The sequence below is a fragment of the Bos indicus genome, chromosome 14 (genome assembly GCF_029378745.1).
Source record: "Bos indicus isolate NIAB-ARS_2022 breed Sahiwal x Tharparkar chromosome 14, NIAB-ARS_B.indTharparkar_mat_pri_1.0, whole genome shotgun sequence".
NCBI classification, from domain to species: domain Eukaryota; kingdom Metazoa; phylum Chordata; class Mammalia; order Artiodactyla; family Bovidae; genus Bos; species Bos indicus.
In genome coordinates this window covers 59,034,838-59,050,482 of record NC_091773.1, presented here as the reverse complement: position 1 = coordinate 59,050,482, position 15,645 = coordinate 59,034,838, and the positions used below count along the sequence as shown (strand labels likewise).

The window sequence follows — 15,645 nt, the reverse complement described above, 5'->3', positions numbered from 1 at the left end:
TTAAAAAATGTATGTGTTGGAGTAGGAAATGGCAACCCACTCCAGTATACTTGCCAGGAAAATCCCCTGGACAGAGGAGCCTGGCGGGCTCCTACAGGCTACAGTCCATGGAGCCACAAAGAATTGGGACATGACTTAGCAACTAGACAACAACAAATGTAAAACTCAACCCACCCTATTCCCCCAACATCCCAGTTTGCCCTCCCACCCCTTCTTATCTTTAGTTAATGTCCCCAGGGTACAGCCTGGCTAGAGTTGGAGGCCAGACATAACTTTTGGAAGCAGGGTGGTCTCTGGAGCCTCCGCAGCGAAGGGCTGGAGGTGGCTGTGTGGCTCCACCCGGACCCTGCCCCTTCCCCCAGTTAGAAAAGAAGTCCCTGGTGTCTCCTGGGAGAGCAGTGCAGTGCTTTGGAGTAGGGCAAGCTGGGGCCTGCCTGGCCTGGCCATTCCAGCGACCTAGCCCCTGCATTGCCTGGGGCTGGGAGATCCCAGGAGGGCTGCCGCCCGCCCCCACTCCTATATCCGGAGGCAGGGGTTTACATAGTTTCTGAGTGCCTTCCTTTCCCTTAGGGAGTGCATGGGCTGCAGTACACTCAGAAGGTGGCCTCTCACTCCATGCCAGTCCCCCAAAGCAGGCTGGAACAAGGGGTAGCTGGCTGGGCCAGACTAGTTTCCCAGATGACTGGGACGTAGCACCAATTAAAAAAAAAAAAAAAAAAAAGTATGTGTGTGTATATGTAATTGTGTGTGTGTATGTACATACATGCAACCTCTCAGTATGCTTCATACCTACATACTTAAATTGTTAGCTCACCAAACAGTGTTATAATTGATCATTTAGTAGGTTTGATTTCTTTAAAGCTTTAGCAATACAGATACACATGTTAATTGCTAGCATGAAAAATGTTTCTGTAAGAGTTATGAAAAAAATAAATATAAAGGCTGCTACTGCTACTGCTAAGTCGCTTCAGTCGTGTTTGACTCTGTGCGACCCCATAGACGGCAGCCCACCAGGCTCCCCTGTCCCTGGGATTCTCCAGGCAAGAATACTGGAGTGGGTTGCCATTTCCTTCTCCAATGCATGAAGGTGAAAAGTGAAAGTGAAGTAGCTCAGTCCTGTCCGACTCTGAGCGACCCCATGGACTGCAGTCTACTGGCCTGCTCCATCCAGGGGATTTTCCAGGCAAGAGTACTGGAGTAGGGTGCCATCGCCTTCTCTGAATATAAAGGTTAATTGTACCTAATTAAAGCTTTAGCAATATGGCCTGTTATATGTTTACTTGGTCTGATTATAAGGCAGTTGGTCAGCTATATTGGCTATATATATCTAGAGAATAAGTTCAGGGTTTCAATAAATATTTAAATATAAATATTAATCAATGAGGTTGATAATTGTTTTCTATTGATGATGAATAATGCAGTGAGTTGTTTCCATACTTCCCTCTGTGTTTCTTCTCTCCTTAAAAAACTTACAAATCTTTTCTAAATGCCTAGTAAATACAAGCTGTGATTGAAGAATCCATGTCGTATCAAGGAATATATACCTGTAAATATATTAAGCTTGTCAACAGAATGGGAAAGACTAGAGATCTCTTCAATAAAATTAGAAATACCAAGGGAACATTTCATGCAAAGATGGGCTCGATAAAGGACAGAAATGGTATAGACCTAACAGAAGCAGAAGATATTAAGAAGAGATGGCAAGAATACACAGAAGAACTGTACAAAAAAGATCTTCACAACCCAGATAATCACGATGGTGTGATCACTGACCTAGAGCCAGACATCCTGGAATGTGAAGTCAAGTGGGCCTTAGAAAGCATCACTACGAACAAAGCTAGTGGAGGTGATGGAATTCCAGTTGAGCTATTTCAAATCCTGAAAGATGATGCTGTGAAAGATGATGCTGTGAAAGTGCTGCACTCAATATGCCAGCAAATTTGGACAATTCAGCAGTGGCCACAGGACTGGAAAAGGTCAGTTTTCATTCCAATCCCAAAGAAAGGCAATGCCAAAGAATGCTCAAACTACCACACAATTGCATTCATCTCACATGCTAGTAAAGTAATGCTTAAAATTCTCCAAGCCAGGCTTCATCAATACATGAACTGTGGACTTCCAGATGTTCAAGCTGGTTTTAGAAAAGGCAGAGGAACCAGAGATTAAATTGCCAACATCCGCTGGATCATCAAAAAAGCAAGAGAGTTCCACAAAAACATCCATTTCTGCTTTATTGACTATGCCAAAGCCTTTGACTGAGTGGATCACAATAAACTGTGGAAAATTCTGAAAGAGATGGGAATACCAGACCACCTGACCTGCCTCTTGAGAAACCTGTATGCAGGTCAGGAAGCAACAGTTAGAACTGGACATGGAACAACAGACTGGTTCCAAATAGGAAAAGGAGTACATCAAGGCTGTATATTATTACCCTGCTTATTTAACTTCTATGCAGAGTACATCATGAGAAACGCTGGACTGGAAGAAGCACAGCTGGAATCAAGATTGCTGGGAGAAATATCAATAACCTCAGATGTGCAGATGACACCACCCTTATGGCAGAAAGTGAAGAGGAACTAAAAAGCCTCTTGATGAAAGTCAAAGTGGAGAGTGAAAAAGTTGGCTTAAAGCTCAACATTCAGAAAATGAAGATCATGGCATCCGGTCCAATCACTTCATAGGAAATAGATGGGGAAACAGTGGATACAGTGACAGACTTTATTTTTTGGGCTCCAAAATCACTGCAGATGGTGATTGCAGCCATGAAATTAAAAGACACTTACTCCTTGGAAGGAAAGTTATGACCAACCTAGATAGCATATTCAAAAGCAGAGACATTACTTTGCCAACAAAGGTCCGTCTAGTCAAGGCTATGGTTTTTCCTGTGGTCATGTATGGATGTGAGAGTTGGACTGTGAAGAAGGCTGAGCACCGAAGAACTGATGCTTTTGAAGTGTGGTGTTGGAGAAGACTCTTGAGAGTCCCTTGGACTGCAAGGAGATCCAACCAGTCCATTCTGAAGGAGATCAGCCCTGGGATTTCTTTGGAAGGAATGATGCTGATGCTGAAACTCCAGTACTTTGGCCACCTCATTCGAAGAGTTGATTCATTGGAAAAGACGCTGATGCTGGGAGGGATTGGGGGCAGGAGGAGAAGGGGACGACGGAGGATGAGATGGCTGAATGGCATCACTGACTCGATGGACTTGAGTCTGAGTGAACTCCGGGAGTTGGTGATGGACAGGGAGGCCTGGCGTGCTGTGATTCATGGGGTCACAAAGAGTCTGATACGACTGAGTGACTGAACTGAACTGAATATTATGCATGAAAAAGTGAAAGTGAAGTCGCTCGGTGGTTTCTGACTCTTTGTGACCGAATGGACTATAGCCTACCAGGCTTCTCTGTCCATGGGATTTTCCAGGCAAGAATACTGGAGCGGGTTGCCATTTCCTTCTCCAGGGGATCTTCCTGACCCACGGATCGAACCCAGGTCTCCCACATTGCAGGCAGATGCTTTATCCTCTGAGCCACCAGGGAAGCCCCAATATACCTATTATAGTGACACATTATTCTCTTCAAGCTGATTTCAGAGTTCCACTGAAAAGTTTAAAAATTAAAGCCCAACCCAGCACTGATAAATTACTAAAGAAAAAAAAACAAAACTTGATTTTTGAAACTATAGACTGAATATATTATGTACATTGAAAATATATGTGGCATATATATATATATATATATATAATTTCCCAGGTATATCTTTATATGTTCTACTCACCTGCATTCTTTTATTCCTATTTTCACCTCACGTTTGACAAAGGGATGGGGTGTGCTGCATCAAAAGTCACATTAAGAGAAATGGACAGTAGCTATTGCCATGTGTACTGCGCAGTTTATGACTTAATAGTTCACTGCACTAGAAGTTGTGTGAAATGAGACCCCAGTATTCTCATACCCAGTGGTCATAGCTTACTGTGTACTATCAGAAAATCTGATGTTAAAGTTACTAAGAAGAGGGGACTTCTACCAGTATCTTTGGTTGTCAGACAACTTTAATGAAAATAATTGTGATTTTATATATGTGAAGTCAAAAGGAAGTCAAATATGCATGCATTTCTCATCTACAGTGCCTGATTTGAGAAGGCATAGCCATGTCCGCTTGGTTGTCTTCTCTGTTCGTTCTCATTTCAGTTCTAGGTTTGAACAGCTCTGTGGGTTGAACGGGAATTTCTCTGTTGGCTCAGTTTCTAGGGTGTTCCCTGAGGTCACCCAGTAAGGGCTGCTGTCTCAGCTTCTCCAGTGAGCTTCAAGAGTTGGTAGCCTGCAGCTTCCTAGTAGCTGTTTTATATTTCCCCCTTCAAGTATTCTTTGTCTGACTTCACAGAAACCTACCTTAAGAATACAAAGCTTATATTTCAGATGAAAACTTAGGGGGACACTTTTATAGCTTTTGGGCTTCCCTTGTGGTTCAGTTGGTAAAGAATCCACCTGCAATGTGAAAGACCTGAGTTTGATCCCTGGGTTAGAAAGATGCCCTGGAGAAGGGAAAGGCTACCCACTCCAGAATTCTGGCCTGGAGAATTCCATGGACTGTATAGTCCACGGGGACACAAAGAGTTGGACACAACTGAGCGACTTTCACTTCACAGTTTTCAGCAGCAGCTACATCTCTGGAAGCTCTCTCTCGCTCTCTCTTTTTTTTGGCTGTGCTATAGCATCATGTGTGATCTTAGTTCCCCCACTAGGGATCGGATTTGCACTTTCTGCATTGGAAGCATGGAGTCCTAACTATTGAACCACCAGGGAAGTCCTATGTGAGCTCGCTTTACTTTTGATTATCCTGCTTCACAAATGCCAGCTCTCCTCATGATCATTTACTTTAACATCTATCTTCTTTTTCCTAATTTTTAAATTTGAAATATAGCTGATTTACAATTCTGTGTTAATTTCAGGTATACAGCAAAGTGATTCAATTATATGTATATGTGTGTATGTATATATATTCAGGTATATGTACTCAGTTATATGTATATGTGTCAGTTTTTTGTGAAAACAAAAAGTGAAAGTGAAAGTCGCTCAGTCGTGTCCTACTTTTTGCAACCCCAAGGACTATACAGTCCATGGAATTCTCCAGGCCAGAATACTGGAGTGGGTAGCCTTTCTCTTCTCCATACATATAACATTCAGTTATATGTGTGTGTATATACATACACACACATACATACATGTGCTTAGTCACTCAGTCATGTCTTTGCAACCCCATGGACTGTAGCCCACCAGGTGCCTCTGTCCACGGAATTCTGCAGGCAAGAATATTGGAGTGGGTTGCCATCCCCTTCTCCAGGGGATCTTCCCAACTCAGGGATTGAAACTGGGTCTCCTGTACTGCAAACAGATTCTTTTATATATACATATATATGTATATATTCTCTTTTAGATTTTTTTCCTTTATATGTTAGAATAAGATACTGAGCAGAGTTCCCTGTGGTATACACTACATCCTGTTGGTTATCTAGTTTATGTATAGCAGTATATATTTTAATCTCAAAACTCCTAATTTATCGTCCCCTCTTCCACAATCACCTTTGAGAACCATCAGTTTGTTTTCTTTGCCTCTGAGTCTTTCTGTTTTGTAGATAAGTTTGCTTATATCATTTGTTTAGATTCCTCATGTGAGTGACATCATATGGTATTTGTCTGTCTCTGCGCATTCGTCTTCTGAGTCAGCACGCTTTGTTAATGGTCCTCCATCTGTGCAGCCACCTGGAAGTGTCCCCCGGAGAGAAAGACTTCATGATCCAAGGGCCCCCTTTCCTTGAGTTCATTCTCTTAAGAATCATAAACCTGCACTGCCAGTCTTCCAACATCTAAATAGCATCTAGCTATTTTGAATACTTTCTTCACTTATATAATTGTTCTGGCAAAAGGTTGAGCCATATTTAATATGTTCTGTCATAGCCGGAAGTAGGATTCTCTAAGAACATATTTTATGTTTGTTTCTTGCCTTAGGAATAACTGGAACATCCGGATTATATAAATTCAAACTCCAAATGATTTACTTTACCTCCTACAGGATGTCTGTCTTGTCTTCTCCCTGTGTTAACTGGCATATTGCTTCTAGACCACCCTTTCACTGAATGTATAAAGCTTTTATCAAGGGAGGTCTGTTTTTTTCATTAGTTGATGAGGGCTAAAACCTAAATCCCTCGATTACAGAGTCTGGATTTCCCTTCCGTAATAGTCACAGTTTCATCACATTGCTCTGATTACAGTGCCTCGAATAAACAAGCAGTTAGTTCTATTTTACGGTATACTGATTAGCCCACTCATGGAGTAATGTTTGTTTTGATTGTTCCTTATTAAGAGGAAGATACACTGTCTTCAGTTACCAAGAAGCAGATTCTAAAATGAGGACTAATGTGAAAGTGATTTATTAAGGAAGGGCTCTGAGAAGATGGATGAGGAAGATTTCTTGGAAGCAGGACAGGGAGGGAGAGGACACTGAGCAGGAGGTACTTTAAACCTCAATTTTACCTGGCTCTGCAGGGAAGCTTTCAAGTGAGAGACCTCAGAGTTATCCAGAATTGAGACAACTTTGTCACTGACCTGGGTTTTCAAACTTCCCATCTGTGATTTCTTGGCCAAAAGCCTTGAGGATGAGCAATAAATTCCCAGATGCACCAGTTTTCACCTGTCCACAAGAGTCTCCTGCAGCCCAAGGACATTCCTCTAAGAAATAGACCAGACAAAGCATACCCAAACACAGGGAGGGAACCACCACCCCAGTAAAAAGGGGTGCACAAGCCATGGTATTATATATGACTGACTGAGTGATAGGGTGTTTATCCAAGATGCTACAATATTCCAAGGGAGGGAAAAATAGAGTCTTTAAATAGTATCTTGTGAAAAGGTATTCAATCTGGTCTATGTGGTCTCAGGAAGGTAAACTAAAATTTCTGGATGACAGGAACCTCTGAAAGGTTAGAACTTCTCAAAACGTTTTAGCAGAATTCCCTGTAGATGCCACAGTGGGGGTGGAAACATCTTTATATGCTTACTGTTATAGGTGTCAAGATCCTCTCCCCAGCACATCATACCATTAGAAGCAAGGTAAGGTGTGATTACCAAAACTTCCAAATTGTAAGCAAGTTAGACAATCAAGCTTTCAGACTTGATCTCTGAAGATATTTTAAGAAAAAGGGCATATATCCTACTAACTGCAAACCGTCAAACTTCTACAAAATTACACAGTTATTAAAATAATGCATTCTGCTATCAGTTTCTTATTTTCCCTGTGTCACCATTCAACATCTATTCAAACTTCTGAAATGGTTTAGGTCCATGATAAGTTGGAGCTAGAAAAATGAATAGGAAAGGAAAAAGAAAAAAACTCACTTCTATACTTTCCTGCTTTCTTGTTTGCAGCACTATGAAATAAGTAAAGGGAATCACATAAAATCTCAGGAGAAGGAGGCCACTACCCAATCTGGGGACCTTCTGAGAACTTCCTTTTTTTTCACTTCTCTCTCTCCACTGTTGTTTTTTTTAATAGCTTTGTATACTTGTGAGCCTGTAGGCATAAACATTTTAAGTGTGGAGGACGGGCCTCTAAAAGAAGACTTGAGGGACTTCTGGCTAAATGTAAGTAAAGAAAAATCCCCTCACTCTGATCAAAACCACCAAGTACCACCACTCTGAGGAGAATTTGTCTTTGAGAATTAGGCAAATGGGGTGGTCAGAAATTGAGAGAGAGGGACAACCATTTTCTGTTTCTAATGGTCCATGTCCAATCCTTCAAACTGAGGCTTTATCAAAATAAAATTTATTTTTTTTATTTTTTTAGAGAGCAGAAAATCCTCACTCGCAGGAGCTATTTAAAGTCTCTGGCCTTGCATTGAAACTGCGGATTTGGCAGGAGCAGGTTTCAGCTGGATTTTCTGGGCAGTAAGTAATGCAGCAGCAAATTTACTCTTTTTAATATAATGGCAACCGTCGTTGGAAGGAAAGTGAATGACTGCAGGCGGTGCCAAATTTTAAATGAAAAATCTAACTATAGCTGTTCCCTGCTCTCGCTGGGAGACCGCTGAATGATTGTTCGGGAAGCCAGGGTGAAGGGTGACCTCAGCCTGCCTGCTTTGGAGACTAACTCACAGGGTAGCTGAGGTCAGCTCGCCCCACACTTGGCCCCTGGGGAGGATTTGCAGTCGTGTGACAATGGGAGCAGCCTGGAATTGAAAAGCAACTTAGCTCGGTTGAACCCACGTAGAGCTGGTATCCAGCAAGGGAGGTTTCCTCTTTGATCTCTGAGCCCTTGAGCTGAGACATGAGAAAGAATCAGAGTTATAAAATAAGAACCCAACTTACTGTGTAAGCCAGCCAGCGAGGCTCTGGGGCCTTTCTGGATTCTGTACAGGGCCTGATGGAGCCAAGGAGACATCATGGTGTACATTCGTCCTTATGTAAGTGAGGGGGAAAGACTTTTCATTGGAAAAGACTCTGATGCTGGGAGGGATTGGGGGCAGGAGGAGAAGGGGACAACAGAGGATGAGATGGCTGGATGGCATCACTGACTCGATGGACGTGAGTCTGGGTGAACTCCGGGAGTTGGTGATGGATAGGGAGGCCTGGCGTGCTGCAATTCATGGGGTCGCAAAGAGTCCGACCCAACTGAGCGACTGAACTAACTAACTAAGTGAGGGGAAGCACCTACTTAAGCTGTTTACTTATAGTGATTTTGCTTTTCACTCTATTTTTCTATCCCTTGACCTCCCATTCCACCTTAAAAAATGAATTGCTTTATGAAAGCAGACTTTGTGAATAATGATGTTAAGTCTCAGGGAATGATTCTACCAATCTAAAAGTAGATATTTGGAGTAGAGGGTACAGTCTTGAGCTAAACTGGAATTAAGTTATATCAGAGTGTGTTTGATAGAGTGATTTTCACTCTAGGGCAACTTTACCCTCGTTCATCACCCTGGACCAAGTTGGAAGACGGCTAACTTATGCAGGATGAGTTCCCAGATGTCATTAAGAGAATCACTGGGGAGAAAGGATATCTTCCTAGACAGGTTTTTAATACAGAAAAAAATGTCCTGTTCTGGAAAAATAAAGTGCCACAAAAGGTATCTATTAGTACAGAAGATAAATGAGCACCAGGATTTAAGGCAGGAAGGAAGAGTCTAATGCTACTGTTCTGTACAAATACAGTCCGGTTTATGATCAGTTCTGCAACTGCCCTGATCTACAAAGCTGCTTATGTGTGACCCTTGAAGGAAAAGACACTGTCAGCTGCCAGTCTTTTGGTTGAACAACAAGAAGTGCTGGACAACAAGAACCCTTTTTTCTGGATTGTTTCTATCTATGGTCCTTTCCATCTGTTTTCCTTGGACAATGCCCGTAGTCATGCAGAACTTTATGAGCTCAACACCGAAGGGGTCAAAGTGGTCTGCTCATCCTCAAACACAATGTCTCTAAAGCAGCCGCTAGATTAGGGAGTCACAGGACCTTTGAGGCTCATTCCACATGGTATTGTAAAAGGATCATCAACAACACTATGGAAGAGAACTCCAATAGAACATCATGAAGGTCTGGAAGGATCACACCATCAAAGGTGTCATCATTGTTATGGAAAAAGCTGTGAACAGCGACAAGCCCAAAACAGTAAATTCTTGCCATGTCCAGATGTTGTGTATGGCTTCAAAGAATTTATAACAGAGGCAATCAAGAAAATTGAGAAAGAGACTGAATATAACCAAAAAATATGAGGGTGTTGGTGAGGGTTTTAGATATGAATCTTCAAGAAATTCAGGAGTGAATAGACACCGCACCAGAAATTAATAGAAGATGACCTGATAAAAATGAGTGCTTCCAAACCAGTGCAGGCGATGAGGAAAAGGACATAGAAGAAGAAGTGCCAGAGAACAAATAGATATCCTACAGTCTGGCAGAAGAGTTTCAACTGTTCAAGACTGCTTTAGACTTCTTTTACAACAGGGACCCTTCTATGATATGGACACTGAAGCTAAAGCAAATGGTGAAAGAAAGATTAGTAACGTGTAGAAGCATCTGAAAAGAAATACAAAAGCAATAGAGTCAGACAGAGATTATGATGGATTTCCATGAAATGACAGGAAGTGTGCCTGTCTCTCCTGTCTCCCCTTCCACCTCCTCCTCCTCTCCCACCTCTGTGACCCCTGACTCAGCAAGACCAGTCTCTCCTCTTTCTCTTCCTCAAACTACTCAACGTGAAGATGATAAGGATGAAGATCTTGAAGATGATCCTCTTGCATTTAATAGTAAACAATCATCATACCATACAGATAATATTAATAAACATATCTGCTGTGTATGTGTGTGAGAGGCATTGTTTGAAAATCTAGTGACTGTACAGTAAGCACTGTATGAGAGGTTTCTGTGTCATTATCATCATGACCTAAATATTCATCGTGTACATCATGTGCAAGACTTGTACAGGATAGTCTGTCCTCATATAGGCTGAAGATGAGAGATATTTAATGCAAAATTAATAATGTATTAGTTTTGCTACTATTTCATAACTTTTGCTTTCAGTTAATTACCTTACCAAACAGCAGTGGTCCCTAACTTTTTTGGCACCAGGGACCGCTTTTGTAGAAGGCAATTTTTCCACGGATTGGAGTGGGAAGGATGGTTTCAGGATGATTCAAGAACATTACATTTGTTGTGCACTTTATTTCTATTATTATTACATCAGTTCCACCTCAGATCATCTAGAATTAGATCCTGTAGGTTGGGGGCCCCTGCCATACAGTATGCCTGTCTCTCTCATAATTTAAGAAATTTCATATCAGCCTAGCATCACAAGTAAGCGGCTTAAAAAAAAAAGTACCAATGTTTATAGTACTGTCTTATGACTATGATACTGTATGCCCCAAAAATTTTATAATGATTTATTCAGGGTATAGGCTAGCTTACCATGAAGCAACGCACTGGACTAACATAAAGCAATCATTTTGCTGTTGCTTCGTTATCAGGGCATGAATCCTTATACCTTTGAATAAATATAAATTTCTTTTTCACATATCTTTGTTTTTGATGTCTAATGTTAGTAATATGTGTAACATCTAGTGTATCATGTGAGATAATATTGATGTAAGTACTGACAGTCAATTCATCTTGTAAACAAATGATATAAATTTATCATATTGATAAATACAGTGCAGAACTGTAAGTGTATTTTCCCTTATGATTTTCTTGATACACTTTCTTTTCTCTAGGTCTCTTTATTGTAAAAATATATATGGCATATAATACTTATGCCATAAAAATTTGTGTTAATTGACTTTTTATGTCATCAGTAAGGCTTTGAGTTAATAGCTGGCTATTAGTAGTTAAGTTATTGGGGTGTCAGAAGTTTTTGACTGTACCTCTAACCCCCATATTGTTCAATGGTCAACTGTACTATTTATACATTGCAGTAGTAGTTTTCTAAAAACCTGAGTGCCAGCTAAGCAAAACTGAAAGCAACATGAACTCTTGAAAAACCCCTGTAAGGAGTTTGATCTCATCTATGCATTTTTCTACCAAAAAAAAAAAAAATGCTGTTCTTTAAGAAGCACTTCACATGGTTATCTCATTTAAACTTCACAGCAGCTCTATGGAGCAGATATGATTAGCTTCACTTTAGAGTTAGGTAGCTTAGACTTTGCAAAGTTAAAAAGTATGTCCAAGACCACAGAATCAATATGTAGAAAGACTAAAATTCAGCTCCTATTTGACTCTGGCTCACAGACTTGATCAAGGTGCCATGCAACACACCATTAGGACTGCCATGTTGATCATAAAGCCATGAGGATGAAAACAAAAAGCCAGCTTTGGAAGGCAGCAAAATAGAAGGAAAGAAAGGACCTGGATCTTTCATAATATCATTGATACATAGATCCCTGGAACTATCTACTTCCAGACATCTTCCTAAGGGAACAGTAAGTATTGATCTTTTTTCCTTTCCAAGTAAAATTCCAAGTGCACCATGCAGTAAGTATTGTCAAGAGCACATACCTGTGCAGCTCAAACCCTGATCCAGATGCAGAACATTATCATCCCTGCAGGAATTTCCTTTATGCCTCCTCCCAGTCAACCTCTATACCACCCTACCTAACCAGGCAATCACTGCTGTGATTTTCTTTTTATGCACCGTAAATTAACATTGCTTGTTCCAGAACCCATATAAATGGAATCCTACAATGTGTAGTCTTGGATAAGGCTTGTTTCACTCAACGTGTAACGGGAGTAGTTCGTTGCTTTTATTGTTGAGTATTCCTTGGAAGAAAAGCTATGTCAAACATAGTATATTAAAAAGCAGAGACATTACTTTACTGACAAAGGTCTATATAGTAAAAGCTATGTTTTTTCCAGTAGTCATATACAGATGTGAGAGTTGGACCATAAAGAAGGATGAGCGCTGAAGAATTGATGCTTTCGAACTGTGGTGTTGGAGAAGACCAACCAGTCTATCCTAAAGGAAATCAACCCTGAATATTCATTGGAAGGACTAATGCTGAAGCTGAAGCTGTAATACTTTGGCCACCTGATGGGAAGAGCTGGCTCATTAGAAAAAACTTGATCTGGGACGGATTAAAGGCAGAAGGAGATGACAGAGGACAAGATGGTTGGATGGCATCACTGACTCAGTGGACCTGAGTTTGAACAAACTCCAGAAGGTGGTGAAGGACAGGGAAACTTGGCATGCTGAAGTCCAAGGGGGTCGCAAAGAATGGGGCACAACTGAGTGACTGAACAACAAATTCCATTATACAGGGCTTCCCAGGGCACAGTTATAAAGAATCTGCTGGCTGATGTAGAAGATACAGGACATATGGGTTTGGTCTCTTGGGAGGGAAGATCTCCTGGAGGAGGAAATGGCAACCCACTCCAGTATTCTTACCTGGAAAACTCCACGGACAGAGGAACCTGGCAGGCTATAGTCCACAGGGTTGCAAAGAGTCAGATACGACTGAGCATAAGCACAATTCCATTTTACACGGTTTGTTTAATTTGCCTATTGAAAAACCTTGGACTGTTTCTGATAGTCAGAAACTATCAGATAGTCACTCAGTCATGTCCAACTCTGTGCAACCCCATGGATTATAGCCTGCCAGGCTCCTCTGTCCATGGAATTCTCCAGGCAAGAATACTGGAGTGGGTGCTGTTTCCTTCTCCAGGGAATCTTCCCAACCCATGGATCGAACATGGGTCTCCTGCATTACAGGCAGATTCTTTACCATCTGAGTCACCAGGGAAGCCTACTATCAAGAGACATTTCTAAGTATAAAGACAGGTCAACTTAGAAAGTATCAGCAGATACATGTTTGACTTTATCTTATAATCTTTGGACTTCCCTGGTGGCTCAGACGGTAAAGCGTCTATCTGCAATGCTGGAGACTTGAGTTCGATCCCTGGGTCAGGAAGATCCCCTGGTGAAGGAAATGGCAATCCACTCCAGTACTATTGCCTGGAAAATCCCATGGACAGAGGAGCCTGGTAGGCTGCAGTGACTTCACTTCACTTATAATCTATAAACAATACATTAGAATATGTAATGAATCCACATACCTTTTCCAAAGGAATACCTGCGAAAAGAAATAGCAATAAATTTATAAATGACAATCATCAATCAGATGAAATAATTTAGATGAAGGTTGTCTCTCTTGAAGGAAGTAGTCAGGCAAGTAATCAGGAAGGAAATACAATGTGCTTTTAACTTTGTATGAAAAATTATGTTCAGTTCTGTGTTGCTGAACATAGTTCTGTTTTTGCCACATAAATCCTCTACATCAAATTATTGTCTGAATGCTTTATTAAAACGCCACTTCTGCCTTTGTTTTGGAATCTGTTATTTTCGTTGCCACCTCCTGATCGCTGTCCTCTGAAGCTTCCTTTTTCCCACTGTAGTCCGACACCTTGGTTACCCTCATCCTGTTCCCTGAAGCCTCAACTGCCTTTCTGCAAGCTTGGGTTATTATCGGGGCAGGGAGGGGTGCTGGGCACAATAATATTCTTTTGTAAGTCTTTTTGTGGACATATGTTTTTATTTCTATAGAATAAATATCTAAATCTGGAATTTCTGGGATAATTCCAGTGTTAAGTTTTATAAAGGTTGGCCAGATCATGTTACAAAGTGGCTGTACATTTTACACAGTAGACAACAATGTAGGAGTGACTGGCTTTTCCACATGATCGCCCACATTCAGTGTTCAGTTTTGTCAGTTTTAGTTCTGGTGAGTGGACAGTGGTATTGCATTATGGTTTTACTTCACATTTCCCTAGTGAGCGATAAAGTTGAACGTTGCTATAAAGCTACCATAATCAAGACAGCATGGCATTGGTGAAATTAATGATTAATTAATCAATGAAGCAGAATAGAAGACCTAGAAATAGGCATACCCAAATATTATCAATTGACTTGTAACAATGGCAGAAAGGCAATCAATGGAGAAAGGACAGTCTTTTCAACAAATAGTGGTGAACAGTTGGATATTCATGTGCAAATTAATGACTTTGTATCCATAGCTTGCAACATGCACAAAAATAAACACAAAACGGATTATAGCTCTAAGTATAAAATCTAAAACTATTAACCTTCTAGAACAAAATGAAGGAGAAAATCATTATTAGTTTTAGGCAGAATTTTTTTGATATAAACATGATCCATTGAAGAAAAAAATAAATTGGACTTTATGAAATTTAAAATGTTTGTTCTACAGAACTCACTATTGAGAGAATGAAAAGGCAAGCTATAGACTGAAAGAAAGTATTTGCAAATTATACTTCTGAAAAAAAATTTCTATTCAAGATACATTAAGGTCTCCTAAAACTCAGCAATAAAATGAACAGTCCAATTAAAACTTAGTAGTAAAAAAAAAAACAGAAAGATCTGAACAGACTCTCCATCAAAGCAAATACAGAGGGCAAACTGGTGTATGAAAAGATGCTCAACATCATTAGTCATTAGGGGAGTAAAACCGCAGAATGATACTACTGCACATCTATTAGAATGGCTGAAAAATTAAATATCAAACACTGCCAAGGACGCAAAGTGACTAGAAGTCATTACAGTGCTAGTAGGAGTACAAAAGACAAAAAAGGGCAAAATAGTGCTGCTGGGAATATAGCCACATTGTGGAATACAGTACAGCATGTTTGTTTTAGTTTTTGCTATGAAGTTGGAATACAGTACAGCATGTTTGTTTTAGTTTTTGCTATGAAGTTAAACGTACACTTATGATATGACCCACCAGTTCTCCTTCTGGGTGTTTACTAAAGTGAAAAATGAAAATCTCACACAAAAATCTGTATGTGAATGTTTATAGAAGATAATTTGCACTCACCAAAATTTAGAAATACCATGGATATTATTCAATTGGTGAATGCATAAACAAACTGGCACATGCATTAAAAAAAAAATAGACAAATCTAAGAGCATTTTGCCAAGCATAAGAAACCAGACTCAAGAAGCTGCATAGAATATGATACCATTTATTGCCAATGGGCTTCTCTGGTGGCTAAGTGGTAAAAATTCTGTCTGTAAATGTAGGAGACATGGGTTTGATCTCTAGGTTGGGAAGATATCCTGAAGGAAGGAATGCCAACCCACTTTATTATTCTTGTCTGG

The 15,645-nt window shown here is 40.5% G+C and overlaps 1 long non-coding RNA gene across 1 annotated transcript; it reads left to right on the top strand.

Annotated features, from left to right (window-relative positions):
• The first annotated feature begins 8,227 nt into the window (after positions 1-8,227).
• LOC139186818 (uncharacterized) lies at positions 8,228-13,852 on the top strand. The gene is made up of 3 exons (XR_011570422.1): positions 8,228-8,455; positions 11,766-11,956; positions 12,390-13,852. It is a non-coding gene; the product is annotated as an uncharacterized lncRNA (long non-coding RNA).
• The last annotated feature ends 1,793 nt before the right edge of the window (positions 13,853-15,645 follow it).